At 37.8% G+C, this 14779-nt stretch overlaps 1 long non-coding RNA gene across 4 annotated transcripts in view; it reads left to right on the forward strand.

Annotated features, from left to right (window-relative positions):
* Nucleotides 1-1355: 1355 nt before the first annotated feature.
* The window catches only part of LOC121911525, a 73510-nt gene continuing 60086 nt past the window's right edge, over nucleotides 1356-14779 (forward strand). For 3 of the 4 annotated variants that reach the window (XR_006099882.1, XR_006099881.1, XR_006099883.1), the window contains exons 1-3: nucleotides 1356-1499; nucleotides 1700-1771; nucleotides 1945-2028. This is a non-coding gene — a long non-coding RNA (uncharacterized LOC121911525). Of the gene's footprint in view, nucleotides 1500-1699; nucleotides 1772-1944; nucleotides 2029-2100; nucleotides 2205-14779 lie in introns of those variants that run through there. The other variant, XR_006099880.1, reaches the window with a different exon arrangement.

Consider the following 14779-nt stretch of genomic DNA (forward strand, 5'->3'; position numbering starts at 1 on the left):
GATTTTAACAATGATTACTTTGTGAGCACGGAAAACACTACAGTTCCCATCAGAATACTACCAGCAGCACAGTGCAGGCACCTACATCATCGTAACTTGGTTTCATCCATATGCATAAAACCCCCCCGACACTTTCTTACAGCTTTTTAGTTGTAATTACTGCCATCAAAACATTTCTACATCATTCACTCTCTGTCCTGCTGTTCTTATAGACATTACAACCCCTCAACTAGCTCATGTATGCACCTGCAAACGTCTAGGTCTTATGGAAAATAGTGTTCGTTAAAGGCCATTAAAAAACATAAATATTGAATAAACAATGATATTAGATCATTTTTCAAAAAACTTCCATGCTTATCTAAACATATGAAAGGAGTCACATGACATACAGTTGAGAAAAGCTCAGTTCCAAGGCAGGATTTTTAGTTATTAGCATAGTAACATACAGTATGGGATTTTTAAGTTGGTTTTCTTACTTCTGGAACCAGAAGTTCTGGTTTCACATCAGCTTTCAATTACTGTTGGGCTAACTGTTTAAGTATTTAAAGTATTTTACTTTTAATGTTTACTCTTGTTGACTCTATGTGTGTGTTTACTAGAATAATTACAGCACTACACTTCCTATGAGGACTTAATGTTGATCTTTAGGCCTACAGATGATACTTTATTTCTGGCATGAGAATGTAACTAATTTGACAGCTAGCTTATACTTTTGAGAGTCAGTTTGTTCTTATTGTACTAATTCATTTTTAAAATAACTGTAGTCCAACTGTTGTTTATTGTATCTTTTCCTGATTTGTAATCACCATCAGTTAATTTGTCACAGTTTCACAATTGCATCCTGTTAAACTCTCTGTTGGAAGTTTGTTTAGCTCACTGCACAGCTGTGCACCTACAAGCATAGTGTCCAAAAACTATTAAAAAGACATCAGTCAGCCTCTCTGTTGCACTCGCTGACATGGTCCTTTAATACTGTGACCATGGGCACTGTAGTTTCATTATGAGCCGATCCACATAAACCATCCTGCTGCTGCTTTATTTACATCACACAAACACAAAGTGAAGATGTTTAAGGAAACTACTTTGCCTATTTTATAAATTAAAATATATTTGTGACCTTTATTTTAAATATTTACATATCCGGTAGGAACCAAGACAGGCGAGGGAAGTCATAAAGAAGCTTTGTTCACTCAGGGAATAAAAGTCAGACAACACAGGGTCACAGTCCACAGTCATATGCCCATTGTGTCATATGCCACTTGCAACTTACTGTAACAGGCAAATAACCCAACTGAGTTATTGGAAATGATAAATTGTGTTTGACTGATGCACTTCCTGTACTGGCTCTACTCAACTTCCTGTTTACAGCTCCACACATCCCACAAACCCCTGCTACTCGAATAGGAAATGTTACACAGGCCCGAAGCGTGCAGCCAGCTGGGTATAAATCAGTTATCGAGAGATTATTTTCACGGCATTTCAGCTTAACTGTGACACCTGTAAGTTTGAAGAATGGAATTTTTTGCACATGACCACACTTAAGTTTGGTTTGTGTGGGTTAAAATTGTCCTTCAGCGAGTTGACCTTCAAGCCCTTTGTATGATTTGTGTGTATGTTATTTTGCTAAAAAAAACACTGTTAACACAGCAGCATTGACTTGGAAAACCCTAATTTTGGTCATTTTTATGCTCTCTTAAAGGATGAGAAACTTGGATAAACCTCAGGCTCATCAAATCCTTCCAAGACACACTGGACAAACCACAACAAGCATGTACGTCAAACTGAAAACAAGCCTCATTTTTCATTTGCTGCACACTCTTTCTTTCTGTGTCATATATTTGTAAAAGGCTTAGACTTGTGACTTTGTCAGGTTTGTTAGTGCTGACACAATGTTCAAAACCTTCCTCTAAAAATTCCACTTTTGCTTTTATTCTTTTATGACAGGAGGAAGACCAAGTGTGAATGCTGAAGTAGTTACAGGGCATCCAATTGTCTTCAACCAAATGCCGCACACGGGGAATTTGCACGGTAGGACATTTTTACTTTACAAACAAAGGATCAAAATCACTGCAGTAGTTAAAATCACTGGATGTCCCCCAGGTCATATTTGTTTGGGCAAAGACGGTTTTGGCTGCAGAAGAGCTGACATTACAAAGATAAGAGAGACAAAAGTTCTTTCTGTTCAGGTCTGAATAAAGCAAGCAATCCAAGTCTTATTTTGATTGTTGACATGCTTTTTTTTTGCTCACACCATGTCTAAAAAAAGGTTCCATATTTGGATAAATAGGTGGATAGATGATTGGTAGCTTTGTTTTGCAGGCTGGACTCATATTATTATTATTATATTTGGCTGATTTTATCTGCTCTTTCAGTCTCTTGTGTTGACTCACAGTCACAAGTACATCTTCCTATCTTCCCTTTCTTACTACATGTCCTGTACCACTTCTTTTCTGAGGAAATGTTGCTTGTGCAGTGACTGTAACAAATGTCATGTGAGTCTGTGAGAGCAAAAGGGCAAAGGTGCTTGCATACAGAGTTGGCTGTCAAGTTACACCTGACACAAATTGACACAACAGTAGCTTACAAATGCTCAAAGCTTGTAAATGTGTCTTCTCTTTAAACACTAAGAAAACAACACTTATACTAAAATAGATGTATTTTTTTATGTCACTCAAACATGCAGGAAATAATGGAAATCCAAATTAACAGTTTTGACTTTGCTCGGGGAAGTTTGGTGTTCATCTTGTGCTGCTCCTGTGCCCTCTGGGTTAATGACAGGTTTATCTCATACAACATATAATCACTGGCAGTTAGCAGAGAAAACACATCATTCAGTGAGTCACAGCAAGAGTCAGTGTAATTCTGTCTCATGATATCTCTCCAAACAAAGGCAGCTGTTATTCCCCCCCTGGTTTAAGAAAAGTTAAGTGACTTGTATTATCAGGATTAAGTTTTGAGGATGGTCCAGGATGTAGATAATTTTTGTGACGTAAAAAGAAATTAAGCTCAGTTCAAAGTGGAGTTGAATTAGTTATATTGAAAGGATGTCAAGAGGCTTTATACTTAAGGATTTAAGGACACAGAAGTATTGTAGTAATAGTGATTTTCTTGGGAATTTTGATAGTTTTAGCGACCCAAAGGGATTTTATATTCAACAATTAAAACTTAAACATTATAATGGGAAAATTCAGATATTTCTAGACTCGATAGACGATTTGTAGGCCAACAAAAATAAATACAAATAAGGATTTAGCTTTTCTCCATTGGAATTTTAAAAAAGGATTGGACACAGCATTTCACAGTGGAGGATAAAAATAAGTAGATCAAGTATAATTGCACTTTTAAGTGATTAAAACAAATATAATAAATCCAAAACAATTTTTTATTAACTGTGCTGTTATAGATAAGTGGCAATGTTACTATTAAAGCTGAAAACCAGTGCTGTTTAAGTTACTTTTTTCAGATAAGATTGAAAATGTGGGTTTATATGTTTAATCCATCCCATGCTGTATTTATGGCTATTAGGAACTGTTTTGTGTTTTACACCATGCATCGGTCTTTTTTAGCCTCCATTACACCCACCAAATTGGACTAAACATATCTCAAAGGATGCTGTAAACCATCGCTCGCTGTGAGAAAGAAATGTATCGCTTAACCAGACAGACACTTTAAATGTTTTAAAATGAACGTACCCCTGCTGAGTGGAGGCTTTCCAGCTGCTTGGTTTGGATGTATTTCAGTGATTTTAGTGAAAAAGAGCCAAACAAGAGCAAGTCCAGCTGCGATGCATTTATGAGTTTATTTGAACTGATTTCAAGTTGAACTGACTTTAATTTGACCACATAAAAACAAAATTTTAACAATGTCTTCATAGAAATCACATTAAAGAAAGTGTGAAATTCATAAATCAAGGCAGCTTTATTGGATAAATAAAAAGATAGAAGAGTAGTATGGATGAACAGCCTGACACTTCATGTAAAGCTCTAGTTTTACTGTAACACACATTAGGGTTTTCCATCACAAGACTTCTTCCTCTCCTGCCTCATGTGCCTCATTACGCCACTCTGTAATATTTCATCAACTGTTTGACTCACGGTGTAAGCGAACACGAACGCACAGACAAACAGATCTAATCTCTGTGAAGCCAGTGAAAGACCTTTTAAACCCCTATTAGGTTAAAAAATCAGGTGCTGTTGCACAAACTCTACCGCAGGTTTCTGAATCAAAAGGTTTCACGTCTTCAAAAACAAAGGTATCAAAGCTGCTCCATCACCTTGGGCAACTAAACAGCCTCATGCTCCTGAAATTGATTTTTTTTGCTGAACTCTGGGGAAAATGATGTGAGATACAGTACACTTGACTAAAGTGAAACTTGAAAGGCTTGTGCAACATCCTTGATAAGATTATAATTTACTGCTTTTATTTATTGTAGATATACAGCGTTGCTTTGAGGGTCTCTGTTGCATTGCGTTGCGTTTTGTTATGCTGTTGTCTTGTTTTTGGGTATTTGCATCGCATTAGGTTGCTTTTAGTTTGAGTTGCATTGTGTTGCGACATATAGTGCTGTGCTGCAATAAAAATGCATACAACTGTAAAGTCAGTCAGGGAAATATTACAGAAAAGGTCTAAATCACTACAGAGGCAGTTAAATATCTCTCAAGAAAAGCTTGGTAAGTTTTCATGGTGTACTCATCTTGGTCAGTGAACCTTAAAAATTACTTCACAAGGATGGAAAAACAAGTAATACACTGACTCAGATCAAACATGCTGTACTCTTCAGTAATACAAACTATTTAAAAGCATCAGATCAAATATTTATCGGGAATAAATTCTGTCTCTTGGCTTTTCAGTGTATTTCTATTAGCTTATACACTGTCCAAAAATATGGATGAGTCACAAATGTTACAGAAACATTTGGAGATTGTATACTTGATTTCCTTTTTCATTTTCTTTGAACTGTCATTTCCTGCACGTAGCACTCACTTATTAATTATCCTGTTCTTCGAGAGCAAAGGAGGAAATAGTGAGATGTTATTCTAGAGCCACACGGGGAGGAGGTCATGGTTGGATGGGTCAACAAAACATCATACTGTAACACAAAAGATCACTGTCCGCTTCACGCTCTTTTATGAACAGTCAGCGTTGGTTTCTTTTAACCATGACCACGATTGCTCTCCAACTTTACCCAAATATTTTACAGTGACAATAAACGGGAGTTGTGCCTAACCCTAACCAAACCTTAGAGCACTGCCAAATCAGAAAACAATTTATTCTTTGTAACAGAAATGATTTATTGTTTTGTAAGGCTCTAACAAATTATATTTTCCTGTTCTTACGGCCCCAATAGGGCCGTAAGAACAGCAAATCCTTATTTGTCCTGAAAGTAAGTTAACAACAAAGTATTTGTCATTTAATATGGGTGATTTGTTGGTATTTAGTTGTTGGACAAAGTCCTTCCTGCTTCACAAACAAACTGGAACTTAATTTTTTTAAAAAGGAGCTTAACAGGAAATGGAACTAAACAGGGAAACTAAAGAACATGTGTTTCTCATTAAACATAAACACTAAAGTGAGAAACACATGTTGCTAATGCTTACTGGACCATCTCAGATACCTTGATTTCCCAGAAATGGAAACCAAGACCAAGGTCCAAAAGAGGAAGTGATGTTTTATTACGTTTTCAGTTGTTGTAAGTTCACACATCAGAATTTGGTCTGTGACTCATGTTCAACCAGAGTGAGGTATGACTGGACCACTTGTGTAATTGTGAGTACTTTTCTGAAAAACTGTTGCAAATATACATGAAATACATCAAAACATTTGTGAAACAATACTGTAGGCAACTACCCTTTCTCATTGTCTCATCTATATTTAAGAGATGTAGCCATGTAGCTCTACTGCAGAAGCTAAGAATTATGTGCCTTGCTGAACATTTTTAGAGGGAAAGAGTCACAGTTCTCCTGTAATGATGATTCGGATTCCCAGAATGTCTCTTTGGACAATAATGATTAAAAATGAATAATCATCATCATCTGAATCATGCCCTGTGACCTGATCAATTCTGCACTCTGCCTGTCGGCCTGGACTTCAGCTGTAAACATTAACAGATGATCATCATCATCAAAGAATGTGTTAAAACAAATGTTTTTTACAAGCTTTCACTGCCTTTTCTGCATGAAGTCATAATGAAATGGCTACTTGAAAATGGAAAATGTGCTGCACAGCACTCGAGTAAATGTGGTGATTATTAGAGGAGGGCATCCCTTTTTGGCTGGACTGCAACAACGAGGCCAAATGTCTCTGACTGACTGATTGAGTGATGAAGTCATACCATTGGTTGGCTGTAAGAATCCCAGAATGTATTTCGCACTAACTGATGGCGATTAAGCTGTTGTCATTTTCTCTGTAGGACTGTGTTATGTTATGTTATGTTATTTTATTAAGTTTTAATATTTTTTCATGTGAGAAAGTAATATGTGGTCAATATGTGGTCAGTTTATCCAAATAACACCTGTTTGGAAATTTGGTGCAATGTTTTCGGAGATGTGGAGCTGGCCAGGTGAGACCAGATGTTGTGATCGATACAGTCATGTGATGCAGTCACATGATGTGGTCACATGACTGTCTTGCTTGAGTATACTGTAGTGTGAACAGTTTGCTGGTATTGGCGTACTTAATCGTTTACATAGTAGGCAGTATACAGCACACACTGATTGAGTATATGGTAGGTAGTAAGTTAGTATTTCCTGGGGCCTTGGTCGCCACGTGTCACCACTTCCTGTATCCACCATTTCAAATTAAAAGCCCTCTAGTGTCTTGTTTATGCACTGACTAATCAAGAGTTCCTGTATGACACAACACAGGCAGATGATGGTTCACAAGAACATCATCAAGGAAAACTGTTTCAAATTTTAGGGAGTTTCCACTGCTGAGAGTAGTGCAACTAACTTTTGGAAACAAGAAGTTAGTAGACCTGTATGTTTTGGAAGCATACAGGTCATAAACTTGAACAAAGTTCAGATGTTACAGTAACTCATTTAAATGTATAGCACATAGTGTTTTCTAACATCACCGTATCATTTGTCAGCCTAATTACTTTTTCATTAAATGATTTTCATGAATTTCTGCTTTTTTGCAGCAATGACTATTCAATGTATTTACATTCTACTCACCTCTCTATAAAGTAGTTTTGGTGGTCGAGTCTGCCAGACCTCACTGTGTACTGTTAACTCTCTAAACACACTATAATGGTTGCATTAAGTTTCTGCCCCTGCAAATGGAGCATTTCCTACTGCTGCTGCTTCACATTAAAAGTATTCAACTGGGGAAACACAAATACATTGCTTTTACTATGACTGCTTCACAATAAATGCCACCTTGTAAGAGGTTAGCCCTGACCATGGCCATTAACAAAAAATGTGTCTACAAAACAGGATAGTTTTAAATAATGCAGACAGCAATGAAACCGAAAATAACATCAGTTTGTTTGGTTGTTCTGTAGGCTGATCCACCAGTTGCTCTTCTGTTGTATTTCTGACGAAGTACTTACTCATCGAGCGTTTCCTGCCTCCAGCATTCTGAGACCTGTAGCACTAAACCTCACTTGCCAATGTCACCAGCCAAATCAACCAGGACTGAAATCTTAACAATTGTGACTTTAATGGATTCCAAATCAGATTTATGAATCGAAAGTGTTGCATGTATTTGCTACGCATACCGACGTACCTTTTTTTTTAACTGTTTTTGTGTTGTGCATGGGTGGCCCCTTCGTGTTGCATGCATGTCAGCATGTTTTGGTTCACCTCCAACCTGCATGGAGGATCAAATCTTAAGGCAGCCCATAGTTATGTTTATACTTGACAATTTCACACCTCATGATTTTTGGCTAATCCCAACATTCAGTCCCAATGCAGCAAGTCAATTGTAAATGCAGTTGAGCCACAGCAACCCCAGAAATGTAGAAGTAGTGTGCCCTTTATGCAGCAAGGCAGTAAGTAAAGGTAGGGAGGAAGGGGTGGAGGATGGGTGTGTTGCTTGTCTGGCTTTCATGCAGGAAACCGAGGTCTTTGTCCCATTGCACACCTGCAATTAACGTTCACTTTTGTTGCATCACATTCCCCATCCCTCACTCTCCTTATTTTTACACTGATGATAGCACAGTTGATTTTTTTTTTTTTTTGGACACTACTATATTCTTTTCACATCTACCAGACGGCACAAAAACTCCAAGGTTAACCAAGGTCTTTTTCAAACCTACAGACACATATTGTCTCCTCCATAAACACAGTTTCCATCCCAAACACACTTTTAAAGGTATAGTTAAATCACAACTCATCTGATTCCACAGGATCTGTTCACTGGACATTCATTTTCAGGAAGCCGCACACATTCTATTTCAATCACTCAGGGAGTTTTGTGGGTTTATTTTTGCTGGCCAACTGTGGTATTGAGTCTCGGGTTTATTTTCGTTGGTCAACTGTGGTACTGAGTCTCAAACTGAGTATTTTTGTTTGCTTTCCGGGATCCCGAGGAGGAGTTTTTTTTGGTTGAGATAAGGACTCATTCATTGGTAATTGAACTGTGGGTTTTGTATTGAGCACTGGCTGTATGATACACTGCGATGGACTTCCAGTTCTCGTGTGTTTTGTCTTTCTTGTTGTCTGCTGGTGCCTTTTGAAATACCTGGTTGTTAGTGATTGTTAAGGGGCCATGTACCGCAAGACATGGGTCCTTTGTAGGGTTGGCTGGTATATAACTAAAAATATTATCTTTGTCAGACTTGCAATCTGACTGGCATGCGGGCTCCTAGTCAAACCGCTACAACACGATGAAACAATTAAACCCAAAGCCCACACTGATAACAACAACTGATTTTTTTTTTTGGGACATTACTTAGGCTATTCTTTTCACCTCTACCAGATGGCACAAAAACTTGGTCAACCAAGGTATTTTTAAAACCTACAGACACACATTGCTTCCTCCATGAACACAGTTTCCATCACAAACACACTTTTAAAGGTATAGTTACATCACAATTCATCGGATATCATAGACTTTGTTCACTGGACATTCATTTTCATTACTTCAATCACTCAGAACCTGAGGATACTCGAAAAGATCCCTCCATTATATCAATACCAACACCTTAAAACCAAATCATAACAGAGCACCTGCCGTGGGGCCAGAGACATCGTAACATTCATCACCACATACAATCAGGACTCCAGGGGCTGTATTCACAAACATTTTTGAGAATACTCTCAGAGAGCTCCCAACCTGCCTAAAAATTTCTAGCAAGGAATCCTAGATTAAGAGTGATTTAGGAAAATTCTCAGAGCAACTCTGGGCAAGGAAGGGACAGAAACTTGTGAGGGGGTGTGGTTGATCCTGTTTCTAGGTATGACTCGTTCTTTTAAAATGTGTGATTGGTTGATCAAAAAGAAAGAAAAATGCACTCTTAGTGAAAATGGGCATAGAATGGAAAGTGAACTTGATAGGCCTAATCATGGAATTTAGTCTCTATTAAGACATGGCGTATTTATAAATACTGTTTTATGTAATGAACATCTCTGTTGATTAAATTGTGAGCCATACTACAAAAGTAGCCTATGAAAACACTGGCCTACTTGTGCAGCAGCCTATACACATGCTGATAGTTGTTATATTTATTTTCTTACGTTTATTTACCATGCTGGTCATTTTAGTACTTAATCTATTTGGCTTAAAAATGTCTCAGCTTTCATCAATTTCTGTGATTGCTGGCCAGTTTATACAAGTAGCAGTGTTGGTTGGCATGTAAATCTTTTTTTTCCAGCTGCCAGCAAATTCCAAATTTTTCCACTTGCCAAATTACACTTAGTGTTGTGATCACTTTCATCTCTGGCTTTATAGTAATATTGTGTTGGGTGGGAGATGGGAGCTCATCTGTAAATGAGATGGACGACACACATTATCCCTGCACAATCTAATCTGTAGTGTTTCATGAACTCACTGTCATTCAGCATTTGGAGAATATTTCTCCTACCTCTTTCCGACACTTTCTCCTCTGCTTAAGAACCTCTTAAGCCTCTTAAAACTCCTCCTAACAGGAGTTCTCTTAAGGGCTAAGATACTTTGTGAATAACTTTTATCTTTATCAGAATCTAGTCTTAACTGTAAAGGGAAATTCTTAGGAAACATCATAATTCTAAGAATTTTTTTAGAATTTCATAACTAGGAGCAATTCTTTGTATTAGTAAGCTTTATGAGGACACTAAATACAGCCGTCAAACGCAACTTCTGCAAAGCACAGCTCTTTCACCCACCATTGCAAAACTTCATAATAGCATACAAGAAAAACAATAACCTTAAGGACATTTTAGTCAGATCCTCCTCTCCGGTCAGGTCCTCCTGTGGCTCCTCCCACGTGGGCCTCCCACTTCCGACAAGAATGACTCCTCTGGACCAGGTCAAAAGGTTATCCACTCCCCCGCAGTACTCAGTTGTTGACAGAGAATCTGGTTTACATCATCATGCGCACCCACTGTAATCACACACATATAGAGGAAACCAGACACGCACTAGGAATTAGACTCAAACAACACCTACATAACATTCAAACAAAGACTCTAGACAAGTCAAGCACTTTAAACGCATTGATAAGACCCACCTTCACGTCATGATACTGGAAACAAACCTCTCATAGTCCACAGTCCACCAAGCATTTATCTACATTCATTTAAATTTATTTATATTTGGTTATGGTTGTGAACTGGTGGGGGGGATTCTGAGACACCATCTGTGGGTTATTTCCATATATATAGGCTATTGTATATTATTTATCTGTTTATTTATTTATATATATTTTGAAGTGAGATATTTTTTATCCTATTTTGATATGATTCATTCTGGTTTGTTGTTTATAATTGTTTCCTTCCCTTTTTCCATTGGAGCACTTAACAGATTGCTGTGGCACTTACAACTCAGTCAGACTCCCACCACCAATTACACTCCTTTAGTCATCCTTCAAGAACCCATGAACTTGTTTCAACCTTTAATTATTTGTCTAATTTTTTTATATTTATGTTTTTATTTTAATTTTTGGACAGGACTCATCCATCTCTGGACCTCCCCTCTTCTCGTCGAACATTCATCCCTGACCCTGACCTCTGACCCTACCTACCATTCCCTACCCCCTACCTCTAACCTCAACCATTGTTCCCCCTTACCATTTCCCCTATCTTCCCTATTTATTTCACTCTTCCACATCAGAAATAACTCCACCAGAACTCCACCTTGAACCTAAGAAATTACAAACCTACAAAGGGTTGTGGATGTGGCATGTGCCACTTCCCCTTGAACGTATGGCTGGTGATGTCAGTAGGTCTGTGCATAAAAGGAGTCAACCCCAATCCCTCCCCCAAACCTCACCTTAACCCACAAGTCGTAGTTGCTTAATCCTAACCATACCGTACCCATAGTTTATTTGCTATAACCACAATCTTTTCCTAATCCTACTCACACCACACGGTATTTGCCATGTACGGATGTTTCAGAAAGAAAAAATTGACTGACTACGGCGGTTGAACAAATTGTGTCACAAATTTAAATATCCCCTTCAGGCATATTTTAGATGTATATAAAATACTATACATTGAATAATAATGTGTGTCTAATATGGTTTTTGCACAAAAAAGTTAAGTTTCTTTGTCAACATCCTTTAAACAACATCTCCTCCTTCTCCCTCATTAAAAATTCCAGTCTATGAATATGTAAATATTTTTCATTTCAAAAGTTCAACTGCTGGACACAAGATGTCTCCTAATTCACTGAAAACTCCGTTCTCAGTGTTTGTGCACTGGAGGATTCAAATTTCCACATAACACTTGTGTAAGTTGAATACTGGACCACGACTGGCTTCCAAACTAGTTGTAATGTCAGAAATCATGCACGTGTGTACATGCTTAAACCTTAAAGTGAATTTGGAAAATGGGGAGAAAAACTCAGTATACTGTGTTTGTAATTTTTTCTACAAATACTATATTAATATGCATAACCTACAGTAACATACAGACAGGTGACAAATTAAAGGAAAAACCAAAATTAAGTGTCTTAGTAAGGTAGGCAGGCCACCAGAAGAACTTCAATGCACCTTGGCACTGATTCTACAAGTCTCTTGTGAACTCTTCTGGAGGGATGAACACCATTCTTCAAAAAGATATTCCCTCATTTGGTGTTTTGATGATGGTGCTGGAGAGCGCTGTCTAACATGTCGGCCCAAAATCTCCCATAGGTGTTCAATTGGGCTGAGATCTGATGACTGTGAAGGCCATAGTATATGACTCACATCATTTTCATACAAATCAAACCAGTCAGTGACCCCTCATGACCTACGGATGGGGGCATTGTTATGCTGGAAGTGACCGCTCCCATCAGGATAGAAATGTTTCATCACAGGATAAAGGTAATGACTCAGAACAACTTTGTATTGATTTGCAGTGACCCTTCCCTCTAAGGGGACAACTAGACCCAAACCATGACAGCAAAATGCCCCCCACAGCATAACAGAGCCACCAGATCCCCTCACTGTAGGGGTCAAACATTCAGACCTGTACCAGTTTTTCCTTTAATTTGTCACCCCTTTGTACGATACATGCAACACAACATGCTCCCACAGTCATGTCTCTTTCCCTGCTGCTACAGCCAAATTAGGCAAAAAATATATACAAAACAATCAAAAGATGGTATTTTTCTACTTTTTCGCGGTTATGGTAGACATAATTGTTTAATTTTGAAGATGTTTTGATGTTTTCCCTGAGCCGTTGCACAGTCAGGTCAACCACATCTAAAGGCCTCCCGGAGGGTCGTGGAAAATGTGTGTCACAGAGCCAAACCGAGGCAAACAATGTATGGTTATGGAGGAGAGTCTCTCTTTAAATTTCTCTTTATCTTCACCTCTAATTCTCTGTCTTTTAACAAGTCCATGAATTCATGACATGATGGATACCCCACCCACCCCGACCCACAGCATCTTCACTCTTCTGCCATCTGGCAGCCACTACAAAGCCCTGTATGCTCCCATGACCAGACTGAAGAACAGTTTTTATCCCAACACTGTCACCTACGCCCCCTTACAACATCACCACCACTGTAATTGAACTGGACTAGCTACATCACACACATTTAAACACTTACACATGTTGTGAGTGACTGTTACTGTTCCTTTACTTACTTCACCAACTCCCTTAACTATAATCTGTTCTGTGCGATCATCTATCTTCAAGTGCAATAATTTGTTCTATGTAATATTACTCACAACTGCTGCACTACTAGATCAACATGCTTCCATATACTGTGTATATACAGTATTCCATTCTTATCTATTTTATATTTTTTGTATCTTACACTGTATAGTGTCTATATTTTTCATAGTTATTCTTTTATAGTTTATTCTTAATTAGGCATGTATAGGCTTGCTCCAAACAACATTTCATTGTATTTGTACAGTGACAGTAAAGTTATCTTATCTACCAAGCTGTGAGTTTTTTTCCCGTCCAACTTTGTCCTCTACTAAAATAATATGTGTCTTTCTGCATTAGCCTGTGCCAACATGGTGTAATTATGTGTTTATGTGTGACTGAGGGTGAGTGTTTTTCCGATTTAATTAAACAGACACAACAGCAAAAGATCAAGTGATAATGTTTGTTTAATAGGAGAGTCTGAGACACACCTTATCCACTGAAAATAGAGAAAAAAGCTGAAAAATATATACCTGATTTCTTGATTATGGTCAAATTGAATGTGTAGAAAACCCATGATGTTCTGCTAAAGTCACTCAATTTAGCTTATTCTGATTAAAAAAGTATTTTTCATCTAGTATGCTTTAATAAACAGCCAGGCCTTTGCCCCTAGGTTTACTAAAGTCACTGCAGAACAAGCCTGCAGGCACATGATCTCTCTCACACCCACATGCAGTTGAACACAGTTGACCCCGTCCTGACTCGTGGCCCATCTGAGATTTTCAGGTACTTTCCATATGGATCAGTCCCCATTTACCAGTAATCACACCACACTGTGGGTCCCGCCCTTGTTACTCAATGCACCAATCAGAGAGTTCTTTGTCTCATAGGCTGAGGTCAGTCTGTGATCTCTGCTGCTGGGAGTGCAAAGTGGCATAGCTGGTTCCTGATGAAGTTCCTCCTCTGAGTTTTACAAATTCTTTGTGGGAGATCGGGCTCAGAGGCACAACAATACGTGACAAAGTATAAAATACAAAATACGATGATCAAAATCACATGCTGAGTAAATACAAAACTGAAATTCAAAACCAAAAGTATTAATAGATAAGTCTGAGCTCAATTATTTCTGTGAATCCATGAACAACAAATCATCATATCTGTGTCTGGGTTAGAAAGAGTCTTTTCTGCAAAAATCCCAATGTACTTTTACTGTAACTTGATTAATGTGCAATCTGCCAATAATTTTCTAAATAAATCATTTAGTCTTTAAAATGTCAGAAAATGTCCAAAGTGCCATCTTTATATGTCTTGTTTTGTTGGACCAGGAGTCCAAAATGCAAAAAATATGTTATTCAATACAGTTTAAGATGAAGGAAAACAACCAATTCTCACATTTGAGGAGCAAGAATCATCAAATGTTTGGCTTTTTTTGAAAGTATTTAAAACAAGAATCAATAATAAAAAATATTCTTTTTTTGTCAATTGACTTGTCTCACCTCTAAAGATTTTTCACACAGATGATACATCGTTTTAGATTAAACTTCCAGCAGTATATATAAAGT

The sequence above is a fragment of the Thunnus maccoyii genome, chromosome 14, assembly GCF_910596095.1.
Source record: "Thunnus maccoyii chromosome 14, fThuMac1.1, whole genome shotgun sequence".
Classification (NCBI taxonomy): domain Eukaryota; kingdom Metazoa; phylum Chordata; class Actinopteri; order Scombriformes; family Scombridae; genus Thunnus; species Thunnus maccoyii.